We start from the raw sequence: 15,830 nt of genomic DNA, 5'->3' as shown, positions 1-15,830 counted from the left end.
TAACTCGAGACATCTGTGGCATTGTGTTGTGTGACAAAACTGCACATTTTGAAGTGGCCTTTTATTGTCCACAGCACAAGGTGCACCTGTGTAATGATCATTCTGTTTAATCGGCTTCTTGATATGCCACACCTGTCAGGTGGATGGAATATCTTGGCATAGGAGAAATGCTCACGAACAGAGATGAATTTGTGCACAACATTTGAGAGAAATACGATTTTTGTGCCTACGGAACATTTCTGGGATTTTTTATTTCAGCTCATAAAAAATGGGAATAACACTGCATGTTGCGTTTATATTTTTGTTCAGTGTTGATGTAATGTAAACATAGCTTTGTAATATTGTAGTTTTGACATGTGTCCCATCTCTTTCTGTTTGAGTCAGTATTTAGAAATAAAAACAATTTCTTCAAATGCCCTATTGAGTTCACCATCAAAATAAAGCGATTCAACTGTTCGTGTTACATCGAGTATCTGATACATTGTATAATTGATAGCGGATACATTGTGTCAATCGTATTATTACAGGTGGGTGTAAAATAAAGGAGATCAAAAAATGTTCGGCTTCACTAGAGTTCAGCATGAAGTCTACCACTGAGCCTCCCCGCACTCCTCAGGAAAACAGTCGCCTCCATCCTCCCATAATCTCTCTCCTCTCTCTCCCCGCTCCTTAGAATCCTTCAACGTCACAGTAGTCCTTCCTACAAGTTGGGTAACGACGGAACATCGTGAAAAGTGTACAAGTTGCTGCATGGATTTACGGGAGTTGCGTCGACAAGGTACAGTATTTCGCAATTATATCTAAGAATTGGCCATTCTTATACCGGGTTTGTTGTGGTATGCAACATACTTTCCGTGTTTCAGTTATCGCAGCTCGCGATAACTGAACTACTAACATGTAAAACTTAGTAAATGTATGTTTATAACTTCCGCTTTATACAATGCGCCCACTGCAGTTTTATTGGTTTTGCTTTTGAAAAATATAATACTTTGCTTTGAAGTCCTCTTGCGGTTATGGTCTATCTATCGAACGTAAAGCAATGTGATGTTTCATTCAAAATGAGCGCATGTGTCTTCGACGTTGTGGTTTTTGAGGACCTTAAATTGTTTCTTACTGTCTTAGTTGCCATATACTTTGCTCTCTATAAATTGATATTGTGCCAAGTGCCATGGTGGCAACGAGTGTATACCGATTGCAATGGCAATCAGTGGCTTTCTTTCTCCTCGAAAGCATTTTATCTTTGCTCTAAACATTTGGCGCTGTTGGGGTGACCCCTGCTGTTTTGACACATGGATGTGGGGGAGGAACCGTTTGCAAGTATTTTGAGGTCATAGAGATAAACCTTTTTAAAATTAACTAATTGGCAAAGTGGAAAACGGTGTACTAACAGAGTAGTAGATCTTCTATTATAGTATGTTCCAATTAACATGAACCAGGAATAGAGAAAAAAAAAACGTTTCATATAGGGTTAGGTCTAATACAATAAAAAAATCATTCAACAGGGAAGTAAATTGTTTTCACATACAGTGCGACATGACAAAACTGTCCCAAACAACTTCCACCTCATAAATCTGGAGATGACTTCACATGTTATGCTTGCTTATGCAACAAATGTTTTCTTTTTTTTAGAGTAGACCACAACAGCTGACATTTCAATAACTTGACATTTTCATACTGTTGCCCTTATATTTTCAAAAGTAATTTAGGCCAATTTCATACATTCCTGGAGATCAAACATCATGATGTTTCGGGGTCCTGAATGGCGTAGCGGTCTAAGACATTGCAGCTCATTGCTAGAGACGTCACTACAGACCCTGGTTTGATTCCAGGCTGTATCATAACCGGCCGTGATTGGGAGTCCCATAGGGCGGCGCACAATTGGCCCAGCATCGTCCGGGTTTGGCCGGGTTAGGTTGTCATTGTAAATAAGAATTTGTTCTTAACTGACTTTCCTAGTTAAATAAAGGTTAAATTAAAAAATATATATATTTTGAAGATGGATCCTAGACATTCAATCTGCCAAGAGTTTCAATGTAGTGGTTGGAGTGACACCTTTTCTCTGTTTTAGATTTAAAAGAACTGCTCCCAATGCTAGACGAATGACTGTAGAGCCATTAGTCAAATGGTCTGTGTTTCTTTCTCTGTTTCTATTTAAACTTCCCTGGCTGGAGAACAAAATAACAGGAACTAGGTAATGCACATTTTCCATGAGACTCATTCTGTAAACAATTCTGGCAATTACAACTAAAAGTTTCCAATGTTTTTAAATAGCCTATATATGGTGCTTTGGTTTTACCAGGAACTGAATGGCCAAACCCAGGGTACTTACAAAGAGGATCAAAAGGTTAAACAGCTTCAACTCAGAGGGACTTTTATTGTCTCTGTGGCCATGACTCACGCTACCTCCGTACAAAGGCCACTTGAGTGTGTTATTCATGTATTTCAGCGAAATTCAGACTTCCTTTCAGTTCTATTGCCTGAGTCGATCTCTCCTCTTCCATCCATATCAGGTTCTGCTCTGTTCTCAGCTAGTTACTGTGCAGTCCAGTTAAAACGTCAGCAAATTAACATCTCACTTCCCAACCTATTCTTCCAGCCTAGGACTGATCATTACTTTAAATAGACTAGGGTTGTTTTATGATCCTGTTAATAATGTGTATTAGGCAAACATTAACATCCAATAACCACTTAGCCTGCTAAGTAATAAGCTGATTATCCCTTGGTAATAACACACTTATTTCTTTAAAAAAAATACATTTGAATATGAAGAAAAATCTTATTCAGAATATACAATTAGGGACTGTGGGCAGACAAACACAGTATGTACAGTATGTTGGGCCATGGTTTTTCACCAGAGCCTGTTGTCGCCAATTGAGAGGGCCTTGGGTTGATCTCCTTAGGCCACATCTACTCCATCCTGAAGAAATGTCCTTCACCCCGAATGCTCCTGCCTGACCAGCTGCACTGCTCCCTAATGCTGTAGCGAGCAGGATAATCACACACCAGCCGGCAAGCTACTTAAAGCTACTCAAGACCTTTAAACACACATTGATAGATAGGCCTAGGCCAATATCTCCTGCTACTCCTTGTTGTTAACCTCATTGTAGAAGCATGTATTAGTGAAGTGTTGTTCCTAAGAAATAAGTGTAGCATGACCACTGTCAGTGAAATTAGCTCAATGCCTTTCACTGAGCTGAAAAACTTGCGTTTCAGTGGGCTTAGAGGGTATTCACTCCTCTAAGCTCTTCCTCCTGTTTAAAGCATTGTATGCTATACTGGTATCATATGATGCCATGAACAATCAGTGGTATGCAATCTACACAATGGTTGTCTAGCTTCTGAGAACTGCGTAGGCGGCTTGCATTGAAATCTTTGAGAGCACTCTCTGCCTGTTCATGGAATTGGATTTCATAGATTTTTTTGTTGTTGAGACTTTTACTTGCTGTCCAGTCAGAAAATATGTATTATTAGGGCCACCAGTATCAGTTTTTTTAGCATTTCGTTGGCTAATATTACTGTTTATTGGAACATTTTCTTTCATTTGATCCATAAAATCTAGTTGCCTTTGTTGATTTTCTGTCCATATGAGACCTTATCTTTGACCACACTTGAATATTAACAATGGCTTTGGGTTGGAAGAAATCTGAGCCACTGGGCCTATTGACTGGGTCCAAGCAGCTAAGACCGTTTTTACATTGACAATAGCAAAGGGATATTTTCGAGAGGTTCTCGAGAGACAATACTGTTGTGTAAACTTGCGAAATGATCACGTCTCCAGCACTACCTGCGGAGGTCGTGCATGAGACTTGCCCAACAGTTGCCCCCTCCAAGCAAGGCAGTGTAAACAGAATTGTCTTGTTGAGCTCAACACTCCTACGGTATAAATGGTAATATCAGAGCAGTGTTTTTTGAAACAGCTGAAATGTATAGAAATGTCCTTATATTTGAGACTTGTTTTATTGAGTTTTTACCTGAAATTGCAGTAACAGAATGTTTCATTCAGAAATTGTCACACCTGACAGCTGCACTGAGCCATGTAAAACTATGGAAGCCATTCCTGCCACAATTTTTTTTTAATGTCGATACTGTCTAAACATTTTGAGATATGTAAGTCAACATTTTGAGATAGTAAATCATACAAATAGAATATATTTTTTCATTTGTAACATTCATGGAAGAACGACTGACCCCTGTCTGTAACGGGCGTCGTAAGGATTGGACCAAGGTGCAGCGGGAACCTGTATACTCATCATCTTTATTAAATCAAAAGAAGGAAAAAACAAACAAATCACGTATACAAAACATACGAACGACACTAAACAGTCCTGTCAGGTGCACAGACACAAAACAGGAAACAACTACCCACAAATCCCATAGAAAAAACACCCCTCTTAAATAAGACCTTCAATTAGAAGCAACGAGGAGCAGCTGCTTGAAATTGAAGGTCAACCCCATAAACTAAACATAGAAATAGAAAGACTAGAACTAACATAGCCTATCAAACCCCAAAACACTCTAAACAAACACTCCTCTTACATAGTAACATAGCCCAACAAACCCTGAACCACATAAAACAAACACTCCCTGCCACGTCCTGACCAAACTGCAATAACAAATAACCCCTTATACTGGTCAGGACGTGACACTGTCATTGAAGCCACGGAAGTACAAGGACGAACGCAGCCCTGTAGTCATTGTTAGCAGAAAACACGATCCCCCATTATCGTGAATGGAAAAATGGCAATCTTCGTGGTCAATAAAAACATTTTGGAAAACAATCATGGTACCAGTAATTGGTTCTAATACACCAGATGTATGTCCTTGAACAGATTATTTAAAAATTGCACACAGAAGAAGTTATAAGGATAATTTAGTTGCTAACGGCATTCTGCAGTACCCCGGTCGGCCTTCAACTTGATATACTCAATGAGAGGGGGCAGTACTGAGCTAGCCTGCAACGTCACTTACTGGAATAGCTCAAACTGCGCATGTTATGCCTCCATGAGACACCATCTAAACCAAATGAATTTGGCTTCAATGCGCTATTGATTCTTCACTTTGAAATCAATGGTGTCACGTGATTGATGGCTTTGTCCATTTATATATACAGTCATTGGTAACATTGTGTGGTGATTTTAGAGGTGGCACCGCGCAGATCCCGGGGGGGGGGGAATTGTTTTCCTGGGGCCCAGAGTCTTTCCTGATCTGGTAGGCTAACCTTACCAGGTAAAACTCTACGTATGACATAGTAATAAATCGGCTGTAAAAAACGGTTTTATACATTTGACATTTTAGTCATTTAGCAGAAACTTATCCAGAGTGTCTTACAGTTAGTGCGTTCATCTTAATATAGCTCAGAGAGACAACCACATATCACAGTCATAGCAAGTACATTTCTCCTCAAAGTAGCTATCAGCAAAGTCAGAGCTAGTAAGTGGGGAAAAAAGTCAAGTGCAAGTGTCAATTCACGAAAGGCTATTTTTATTTTAAATGTTTTTGGGGTGAGGAAGGGGTGCGAGGGGGGGGGGGGGGGGTGAAATGATAGGAGAGACCATGTGAGGATATGATGGAGCCAAGTGACTTGGTGTATAGAGAGAAGAAGAGAGAGCATAGAACCGAGCCCTGGGGGACACCAGTAGTGAGAGTACGTGGTGCAGACACGATTCCTCTCCACATCACCTGGTAGGAGCGGCCTGCCAGGTAGGATGCAATCCAAGAGTGTGCAGAGCCTGAGAATCCCAGCCCAAAGAGGGTGGAGAGGAGGATCTGATGGTTCACGGTGTCAATGGCAGCGGATAGATATAGGAGAATGAGAACAGAGGAGAGAGAGTCAGCTTTGGCAGGGTGGCAGAGCCTTTATGACACAGAGAAGAGCAGTCTCGATTGAGTGACCCGTCTTGAAGCCTGACTGGTTAGGGTCAAGAAGATCGTTCTGACAGAGATAGCGAGAGTGAGAACAAACTGTTGCATTTTGTCTTTCTTTTTGGGGGGTGGGGGATAGATCAGCTATGAAACTAGCAGACAGATTAGTCTATCAAATAACATTACTTCATTTCTAATCCCCTTTTTATTTATTTTTTTGACCAACCCCTCACCTAGTTGGAGGACCTGGTTGAAAACATTAAAATACAATATAGCGTCTTCCTTTTGTACTGGACTCCAAGTGCATCGTCAAATCAACCAATCCCTCTCATTTGGTTGTCCTTCTGGAAGGTTCTCCCATCTCCACAGAGGAACTCTGGAGCTCTGTCAGAGAGATCATCGGGTTCTTGGTCACCTCCCTGACCAAGGCCCTACTCCCCCGATTGTTCTGTTTGGCCAGGCGACCAGCTCTAGGAGAAGTCTTGGTGGTTCCAAACATCTTCCATTTAAGAATGATGGAGGCCACTGTGTTCTTGGGGACCTTCAATGCCGCATACTTTTTTTGGTACCCTTGCCCAGATCTGTGCCTCAACACAATGGCTTGGTTTTTGCACTGACATGCATTGGACCTTATATAGACAGGTGTGTGCCTTTCCAAATCACCAATTGAACATACCACAGGTGGACTCCAATCAAGTTGTAGAAACATCTCAAGGATGATCAATGGAAAGAGGATGCACCTGAGCTCAATTTCGAGTCTCATAGCAAAGGGTCTGAATACTTATCCTCTCTGGGCTAGGCGGGACGAATTCGTCCCACCTACGTAACAGCCAGTTGAATCCTGTGGCGCGACTTTCAAAACCTTTGAAATGCTATTACTTCAATTTCTCAAACATATGACTATTTTACAGCTATTTAAAGACAAGACTCTCGTTAATCTAACCACATTGTCCGATTTCAAAAAGGCTTTACAACGAAAGCAAAACATTAGATTATGTCAGCAGAGTACCAAGCCAGAAATAATCAGACACCCATTTTTCAAGCTAGCATATAATGTCACAAAAACCCAGAAGACAGCTAAATGCAGCACTAACCTTTGATGATCTTCATCAGATGACAACCCTAGGACATTATGTTATACAATACATGCATGTTTTGTTCAATCAAGTTCATATTTATATCAAAAACCAGCTTTTTACATTAGCATGTGACGTTCAGAACTAGCATACCCCCCGCAAACTTCCGGCGAATTCACTGACAATTTACTAAATTACTCACGATAAACGTTCACAAAAAGCAATTATTTTAAGAATTATAGATACAGAACTCCTCTATGCACTCGATATGTCCGATTTTAAAATAGCTTTTTGGTGAAAGCACATTTTGCAATATTCTAAGTACATAGCCCAGGCATCACGGGCTAGCTATTTAGACACCCGGCAAGTTTAGCACTCACCAATATCAGGTTTACTATTATAAAAGTTTGATTACCTTTTGTTGTCTTCGTCAGAATGCACTCCCAGGACTGCTACTTCAATAACAAATGTTGGTTTGGTCCAAAATAATCCATCGTTATATCCAAATAGCGGCGTTTTGTTCGTGCGTCCCAGACACTATCTGAAATGGTAAATCAGGGTCGCGAGCATGGCGCAATTCGTGACAAAAAATCGAAATATTCCATTACCGTACTTCGAAGCATGTCAACCGCTGTTTAAAATCCATTTTTATGCCATTTTTCTCATAAAAAAGCGATAATATTCCGACCGGGAATGTCCATTTAGCTAAACAGAGGAAAGTAAACAAAGCTTTCGGTCGACGCGGGCACGAGCCTGAGTCTCACAGTACTGTAACCAACCACTACCCAAACGCGCTACTTTTTTTCAGCCAGAGCCTGCAAAGCCACGATTCAGCTTTTTACCGCCTTCTGAGACCCTATGGTAGCCGTAGGAAGTGTCACGGGACAGCTAAGATCCTCACTCTTCAATAAACAGAGACAAGAAGAACGACACCTTGTCAGACAGGCCACTTCCCGCATGAAACCTTCTCAGTTTTTTGCCTGCCAAATGAGTTCTGTTATACTCACAGACACCATTCAAACAGTTTTAGAAACTTTAGGGTGTTTCTATCCATATGTAATAAGTATATGCATATTCTAGTTACTGGGTAGGAGTGGTAACCAGATTAAATCGGGTACGTTTTTTATCCGGCGGTGTAAATACTGCCCCCTAGCCCTAACAGGTTATGTAAATAAGGTATTTCTGTTTTTTACTGCACCGTTATTTGTCTGTTTGTGGCCCGCCTTTTAATTTGCACAATTCTTACCATTCTCCTTCGACCGCTCTCATCAACGAGCTGTTTTTGCTCCTAAGACTGCCGCTGACTGGATGTTTTTTGTTTGTCCCACCATTCTCGGGAAACCCTAGACACTGCCGTGCGTGAAAAGCCCAGGAGGGCGGCCATTTCTGAGATAATGGATCCGGCGTTCCTGGCACCGACGATCATACCACGCCCAAATTTGCTTAGGTCACTTGTTTTGCCCATTCTAACGACCAATCGAATAGTAACTGCATGCTTCGATGCCTGTCTGCATGCTTTATATACCAAGTCACAGCCACGTGACTCACTGTAGGAGCGATCCATTTTCGTGAACGGGGTGTATGTTTAAGTTGTTTTCTCTGCATTTTTTCTTTTTTTGGACATCTATACTGAGGGATGCTGAAACGTAATACAGACAGCTTGTTTAGACCATTCCCTTGCTATGCCCTTAGGGTAGATATGCTTCATGGTGGACATTAATGATTACTGAATGTGCTCATCTGTGTTATAGCTAAGCTAAAGAGTGCACTGTACATATTGACTTAACTTTGGCATCCGAAGGATGGGCTGTGATGCGCATGGGTGTATGACCTCTGACTCCTTGTATGATGGCTAATCCTAATTGGTTGGAGACACTATCATTTTAATCTGATTGATCCTCTATGCTTTTTCTCTCCCAATCCAATTTACCTCCTCATCAAACCCTTCTCGACTTCCTCAATGGCAAGAATAAACCCCCTCCATGCCAATCTGAGTGGGAACATTGGCACCAGTTCAGTACTGCACTAGCTCTACCAACTGCTTACCTCTTCCATCTTTATTTGTATTTTTAATTACTTTGTAGTTTCAATTTAATTACATGTGTTAATCCAGTGTCGTCTTTTTAAGTAGATATTTTAAAGGGAAAAGATGGTAGCAGATTGGCAAATAAATAACACATCCATGACCATTATGTTTGAAGGCAATCTATAAAAATAGCTATATTTTATTGAGGGAACATTTGAATCGCTTTCAATTGGACTGGCAGACAAATCCAATTATTAAGGCCATGCTTGTTGTCCTTGTGCTTGTGTATGCTTAGTCTCTGCCTAGTCCCCAACAAAAAGAGAGCCTGTGACACGACTTCTGCTTTTGGACGTTAACAAGGCAACATTCCATCTGAATTATTCCTCCACATTTACTGGATTGGTTGAACAGTGCAGAAGAGAACCTCCCCCGACAGTTTTTTCTTCTTCTCGTCAAGACCCGTATGTAGGGGTTCTAGTTTCATGCATTTTTTTTTTACTCGTGCTATGTCAGGTTAGTGTATGCTTGGGTGTTAAAAATAACCACCCCCCATACGTAATTAATCTAACTTTTTAGTGGTTGGTAGCTAGACAAGATTTTCTTTATTACACAGTGGTAAATGCTATCGTTCTTCGCTAATGTTATAAACGTACATAAGCAGAGCCTTAAAGTAAAGATTCACCCATTGTTTATGTTATTGTTTTTGTGCATCTCTTGAGTGATGTTCAATCGATTCCCGGGGTCATTTCTGCCTAAATGACTACCGCCCGTACCACTCACGTCGGTAGCCATGAAGTGCTTTGAAAGGCTGGTCATGACTCACATCAACACCATCATCCCGGAAACCCTAGACCCACCCTAATTCGCATACCGCCCCAACAGATCCACAGATGACGCAATCTCAATCGCACTCCACACTGCCCTTTCCCACCTGGACAAAAGGAACACCTGTGTGAGAATGTTGTTCATTGACTACAGCTTAGTGTTTAACACCATAGTGCCCACAATGCTCATCACTAAGCTAAGGACCATGGGACTAAACACCTCCCTCTGCAACTGGATCCTGGACTTCCTGACAGGCAGCCCCCTGGTGGTAAGGGTAGGCAACAACACAGCTGCCACAATGAATACTCAACATTGGGGCCCCACAGGGGTGCATGCCTAGTCCCCTCTTGTACTACCTGTTCACCCATGACTGCGTGGCTAAGCATGACTCCAACACCATCATTAAATTTGATGAGACAGCCTATAGGGAGGTCAGAGACACTGCCAGGACAACATCCTCTCCCTCAATGTCAGCAAGACAAAGGAGCTGATTGTGGACTATGGGAAAAGGAGGGCCGAACAGGCCCCCATTAACATCGATGGGGCTGTAGTGGTGCAGGTTGAGAGTTTGAAGTTCCTTGGTATCCACATCACCAACAAACTATCATGGTCCAAACACACCAAGACAGTTGTGAAGAGGGCACGACAACAGCTTTTCCCCCTCAGGAGATTGAAAAGATTTGGCATGGGTCCCCAGATCCTCAAAAAGTTCTACATCTGCACCATCGAGAGCATCCTGACCGGTTGCATCACCGCCTGGTGTGGCAACTGCTCGGCATCCGACCATAAGGTGCTACAGAGGGTAGTGCGTAGGGCCCTTTACATCACTGGGGCCAAGCTTCCTGACATCCAGGACCTATATACTAGGCGGTGTCAGTAAATTGTCAGAGACTCCAGTCACCCAAGTCATTGACTGTTCTGTCTGCTGCTGCACGGCAAGGGGCACAGGAGCGCCAAGTCTAGTTCCAAAAGGCTCCTTATCAGCTTCTACCCCCAAGCCATAAGACTGCTGAACAATTAAACAATTAATCAAATGCCCCCCCCCCCCCCCCCCTTTGTTTTTACACTGCTGCTACTCGCTGTTTATTATCTATGCATAGTCACTTTACCCCAATCTACATGTACAAATTACCTCAACTAACCTGTACCCCAGCACATTGAATCGGTACCAGTACCCCCTGTATATAGCCTTGTTATTATATTGTTACTTTTTATTACATTTTTTACTTCAGTTTATTTTGTAAATATTTTCTTAACTCTATTTCTTGAACTGCATTGTTGGTTATTAAGAGCTTGTAAGTAAGAATTTCCCGGTAAGGTCTACACTTGTTGTATTCGGTATATGTGACAAATCAAATTTGATTTGATTTCATGTTTTTGTGTGTATCTGAGCTATTGCCGTTCAAGCAGGCAGTAATTCGGCCGGCATGACGTAGCATTGTGATAAAGTCACTCTCAGTACACTGGAAGTTAATTGAAATACCACTTTTAGATAAGAAAACATGTCAGATTTCAATACTCTCGAATGAGCCATTGATCATATTTTTGCAATATTCGTACCTCGAGAAGTGTAATTTAACAGAGGGTCCGTGGCATTTCTCCTATTTGTCTGCCTCTTCAGTCTAGGGAGCATTGCATGGTGCCGTTGCATGAATGTTGCGCATGTCAGACTCCACTCTGCGAGGCACATCGATCTGCAGGTTGAACATGGTGAGATTGTAGACTCCTAAATATATAGTGCAATTTGTTTAGGCGATTTTACAGCTAACTAGCTACTTCACATGCTGATATTGACTTTGGTATTATTCTGTGTACTTACGTTTGCTAGCTAGCCAGCCAGCCCATGGAGAGAGCATTGCATTGTGGGTTTTGTAGTTGACTTGAGCTGCAACAGATTTCCACAATGATTTTCACATGTTGCTACCAAACTTTTTATAACGATAAAATGAAGCATTTGTTCACCAAAAATATTGTTCTCACATATTAGTGTTATTTATCACTGTAAATGATAAGAATTTGTGGTTTTGGGTGGATTTTTCCTTTCAGGCATATGTATCCATTGAAAAGCTCTTTGTCTCTCCCTTATTCCCCCAATGCTTTTGAGAGTAGGCTAACTAAGTTACTCACACAACAATGCTCACTTCCTGGTTGAAAGAGAAATCAACAACTTACCCAACTGTTCCTTGTGCCTCATTGCTGTCTGACACCCCCTCCCTAGACATAATTGAATTGAGCAACTTTACTCAGTTCCGCCTAATTTGGTAATGTGTTTTCGTGGGAACTTGGCGTCTGAGGAGAATGCTGCAGAGCCAACTCTCACGAAAGCAGGGAGTGGAGGGCACAAGGCCCATCGCCTCAGCTAATTCTCCTCTAATGAGAAGCACGTCTTCAGTCTGATGCTGTTCAAAATAAAACCCCACACCACACTAATGGCAGACATTTGTGCCAGACTGAGACTGGGCCCCGCAGCTTGGATAACACAGAGGCTTGTCCTCCAACATTTTCCCATGGTGATAAGGACTTGGCCAGATGTTTTGCAATACACCCAAAGCACCAGCCATTGAGTGAAGTGTGGTAGAGGGGGCTTTAATTGTACCAAGTATGGATGTCATTGCTGCTACGCTCTTAGAAAAAAAGGTGTTATCTAGAACCTAAAAGAAGAACCCTTTTTGGTTCTATGTAGAACCCGTTTGGTTCTAGATAGTATGAGAGAAACCACCATATTCTCTTTTATGTTGTGAGCTGAAAAGGATTAAAGGCCAATGTTTGAGGGAAGTGGGTGAGACCTTTGATGTCTGAGAACAACATATAATCTGAAATGATCAAGCCCATGATTTAAATCAATATAGGCGCATTCACACTGCACCTTATTCCAGTCTCCTTAGCCCTGGGCTAACGGAGATTTTAGCCGGGACTAAGCGAGTGTTCACACTTGCACATTCGAAAGTGGGATAGCACCAACCTTAGCCCAGGGCTATCTGGCCCTGCTCCGGAGCAGGATTAGCACAGACTTTTCGGGGTTAGCCTCAGAAACATGGTGCCAAAGTAGCCATCCTTCCATTTGAGGACAAAATTTCAAAATACTTTCAACCATGCAAAAACATTGGTTGCGATCTCTAACAAAAATGGTTGCTATGCTAACGTCTTCTCACTTAGCCAACTAAAGCTAGGGGGGAACGACTCCCAGATTTTTGGAGTCGACTTCAACTGTGGTTGAAGTCGAAGGAGTCGACTCTTGCTTGACTCCCAAAAGACGCTTAAATGCCTGCTTGTGCATGCATGTACACACACCACCTCATTATTGGGGCGGCAGTGTAGCCTAGTGGTTAGAGTGTTGGACTAGTAACCGAAAGGTTGCAAGTTCAAATCCCTGAGCTGACAGGGTACAAAATCTGTCATTCTGAACAAGGCAGTTAACCCACTTTTCCTAGGCCGTCATTGAAAATAAGAATTTGTTCTTAACTGACTTGCCTAGTAAAATAAAAATTAAAGACATAGTCCTAACAGGATGACTAATTTTGCATTCTTGGGAGGACTGGCATGAGCATGATGCTGCCCATTTGCTTATCAATTTATTTTGTTTGAATATAGGTGGAGATGTATAGGAACTAGGGTTGCAAAGGGTCGGAAACTTTTCCGGACATTTTCCATGGGAAGTTAAACCCAGAAATGTGGGGAATTCTGCTTAAATTCATCAAAAAAGTTAGCTTATAACAGTGAACCTTTTTTGTGGCATACACATACGGAAATTCTAGGTCTTTGGGCATATTTTGGTTAAACTATCCCCAATTCAATGGAATTGCAACCCTCTGCATGCACAGTGCATTCTTCCATCACAGGTGCAGTGCACTCTTCCATGTATAGCTGATTCTCAAGATCTTTCACACTAATTAGATGCTATTGAGCTCACATTACTACACTGTCTGAGCCAAGGACTACATGCTTTCTGGTAAGTTTTGATTACAATACTGGGTGGGGTGAATATATTTTAAATGACTTACATGATTTTTTGTTACATAGTAGCCTACAGCAAAGTGTGTTTAAATCATTTCTAACTTGTTAACAATTTCTGCTAGTTCGTTTTTGCTACCATGTGGGTTTTAGTTTGCCTGAGCCTGCTGAGGAGTGTTAATTCATACATGTTTCATTTTAAACATCTATCTTACAAAGGAGCTGTTTAATCTAACTGCTTAACTATTTATCTGTACATGGAATTGTATTTGGTTTTTTTTTACTCATTTTTTATAATCTTTACAGGAAAATGCCACAGGCACTATCTGATGTGTGGAGACATTTCACTGCAGCTAATGTAGAAGGAAAAGCTGCGTACATTTGCAAATACTGTGCCAAATCATATGTGAAGAATGCAACAAAGAAGCAGAATCATCTGGCCAAGTGCATAAAGTTCCCTCAGCGCTCACAACATGCAACCTCTGACTAAAGTCCCTCTACTTCTATTCGAGGTGAAAATTATGAATCAGACACCTTATCGATAGCAACAGCTCATGGTCCATTGACTCAATGGAGGAACGTAGTCAGAGAAATGCTGATGAATGTCTTGCTCGAGCTGTGTATGCAACTGGTTCACCTCTGATGCTCACAGGCATTGTGTATTGGAAGAGATTTCTGAATGTTCTTCGCCCAGCATACACCCCTCCAACCAGACATGCTTCATCTACTCATTTGCTGGATGCAGAGTTCAAGTGAAGATCAAGCAAATCATAGAGAAAGCAGACTGTGTTGCAATCATCTCTGATGGGTGGTCGAATGTTCTTGGGCAAGGAATAATTAACTATATCATCTCCACTCCTCAACCAGTATTCTACAAGAGCACAGACACAAGGGACAACAGACACACCGGTCTCTACATTGCAGATGAGCTGAAGGCAGTCATCAATGACCTTGGACCACAGAAGGTATTTTCACTGTTGTCAGACAATGCTTTGAACATGAAGGCTGCTTGGTCTAAAGTGGAGGAGTACTACATTCACATCACACCCATTGGCTGTGCTGCTCATGCATTGAATCTGCTCCTCAAGGACATCATGGCACTGAAAACAATTGATACACTCTACAAGAGAGCCAAGGAAATGGTTAGGTATGTGAAGGGTCATCAAGTTATAGAAGCAATCTACCTCACCAAGCAAAGTGAGAAGAATAAGAGCAACACCCATTAGGGTGGTGTTGACATCATGTTTGACAGTATCCGTGGAGGGGAAGGAGTCTCTCCAAGAAATGGCCATAGCACAGTCTGCCGATATGGACAGCCCCATCAAGAGGATCCTCCTGGATTATGTATTTTGGGAGAGAGTGGTAAGCAGCCTGAAACTCCTGAAAGCTATAGCAGTAGCCATTGCACGAATTGAGGGAGAAAATGCCATCTTTTCTGATGTTCAGACTCTGCTTGCTGCTTCCTGCCTGCCCACTTCACTCTGCTTGCAGACTCTGCTTGCTGCTTCCTGCCCTGCCCACTTCACTGTTGCTCCAAGCAGAGGAAACTGCAGTTCCAAAATACATCAAAAAGCATGAAGACTTCTGCCTGAAGCCCATACACGCCGCAGGGTACATGTTGGACCCCAAGTATGCTGGCAAGAGCATCCTGTCTGGTGCAGAGATCAACAAGGCCTATGGTGTCATCGTTACCATGTCTCGCCACCTTGGTCTGGATGGGGGCAAGGCTCTTGGCAGTCTGGTGAAGTACACTTCAATGCAAGAACTTTGAGATGGAGATGCAAAATGGCAGTTGTGCCAACATATCTCATCAGCCACCTGGTGGAAGGGACTTTGTGTATCCGAGGCTCTTTCCCCTGTTGCCTCCATCATCTTCCAAATCCAACCAACATCAGCCGCCTCAGAGCGCAACTGGTACTTGTTTAGGACCACACACACCAAAGCACGCAACAGGCTGACCAATACAAGGGTTGAAAAATTGGGCATCCGGGCAAATTTTTGGCTTTTTGAGCCTGACAACAAACCCTCCTCAACAAGGTTGGAAAGTGACAGTGAAGATGAGGCCTCAGAGTCTGATGTTCAAGAGGTGG

At 42.2% G+C, this 15,830-nt stretch overlaps 1 protein-coding gene across 1 annotated transcript in view; it reads left to right on the top strand.

The window, feature by feature from the left end:
• Window positions 1-568: 568 nt before the first annotated feature.
• Window positions 569-15,830, top strand: part of LOC106573195 (solute carrier family 45 member 3) — a 61,778-nt gene continuing 46,516 nt past the window's right edge. Inside the window, exon 1 of the mRNA XM_014147980.3 lies at window positions 569-778. The gene's annotated coding sequence lies outside the window, so the exon portion shown is untranslated. The remainder of the gene's footprint in view (window positions 779-15,830) is intronic.

This window comes from Salmo salar, chromosome 16 (assembly GCF_965601325.2).
Source record: "Salmo salar chromosome 16, fSalSal1, whole genome shotgun sequence".
Taxonomy (NCBI): Eukaryota; Metazoa; Chordata; class Actinopteri; order Salmoniformes; family Salmonidae; genus Salmo; species Salmo salar.
The sequence above is the reverse complement of the archived record's forward strand: the minus strand, read 5'-3'. Positions and strand labels throughout refer to the sequence as shown.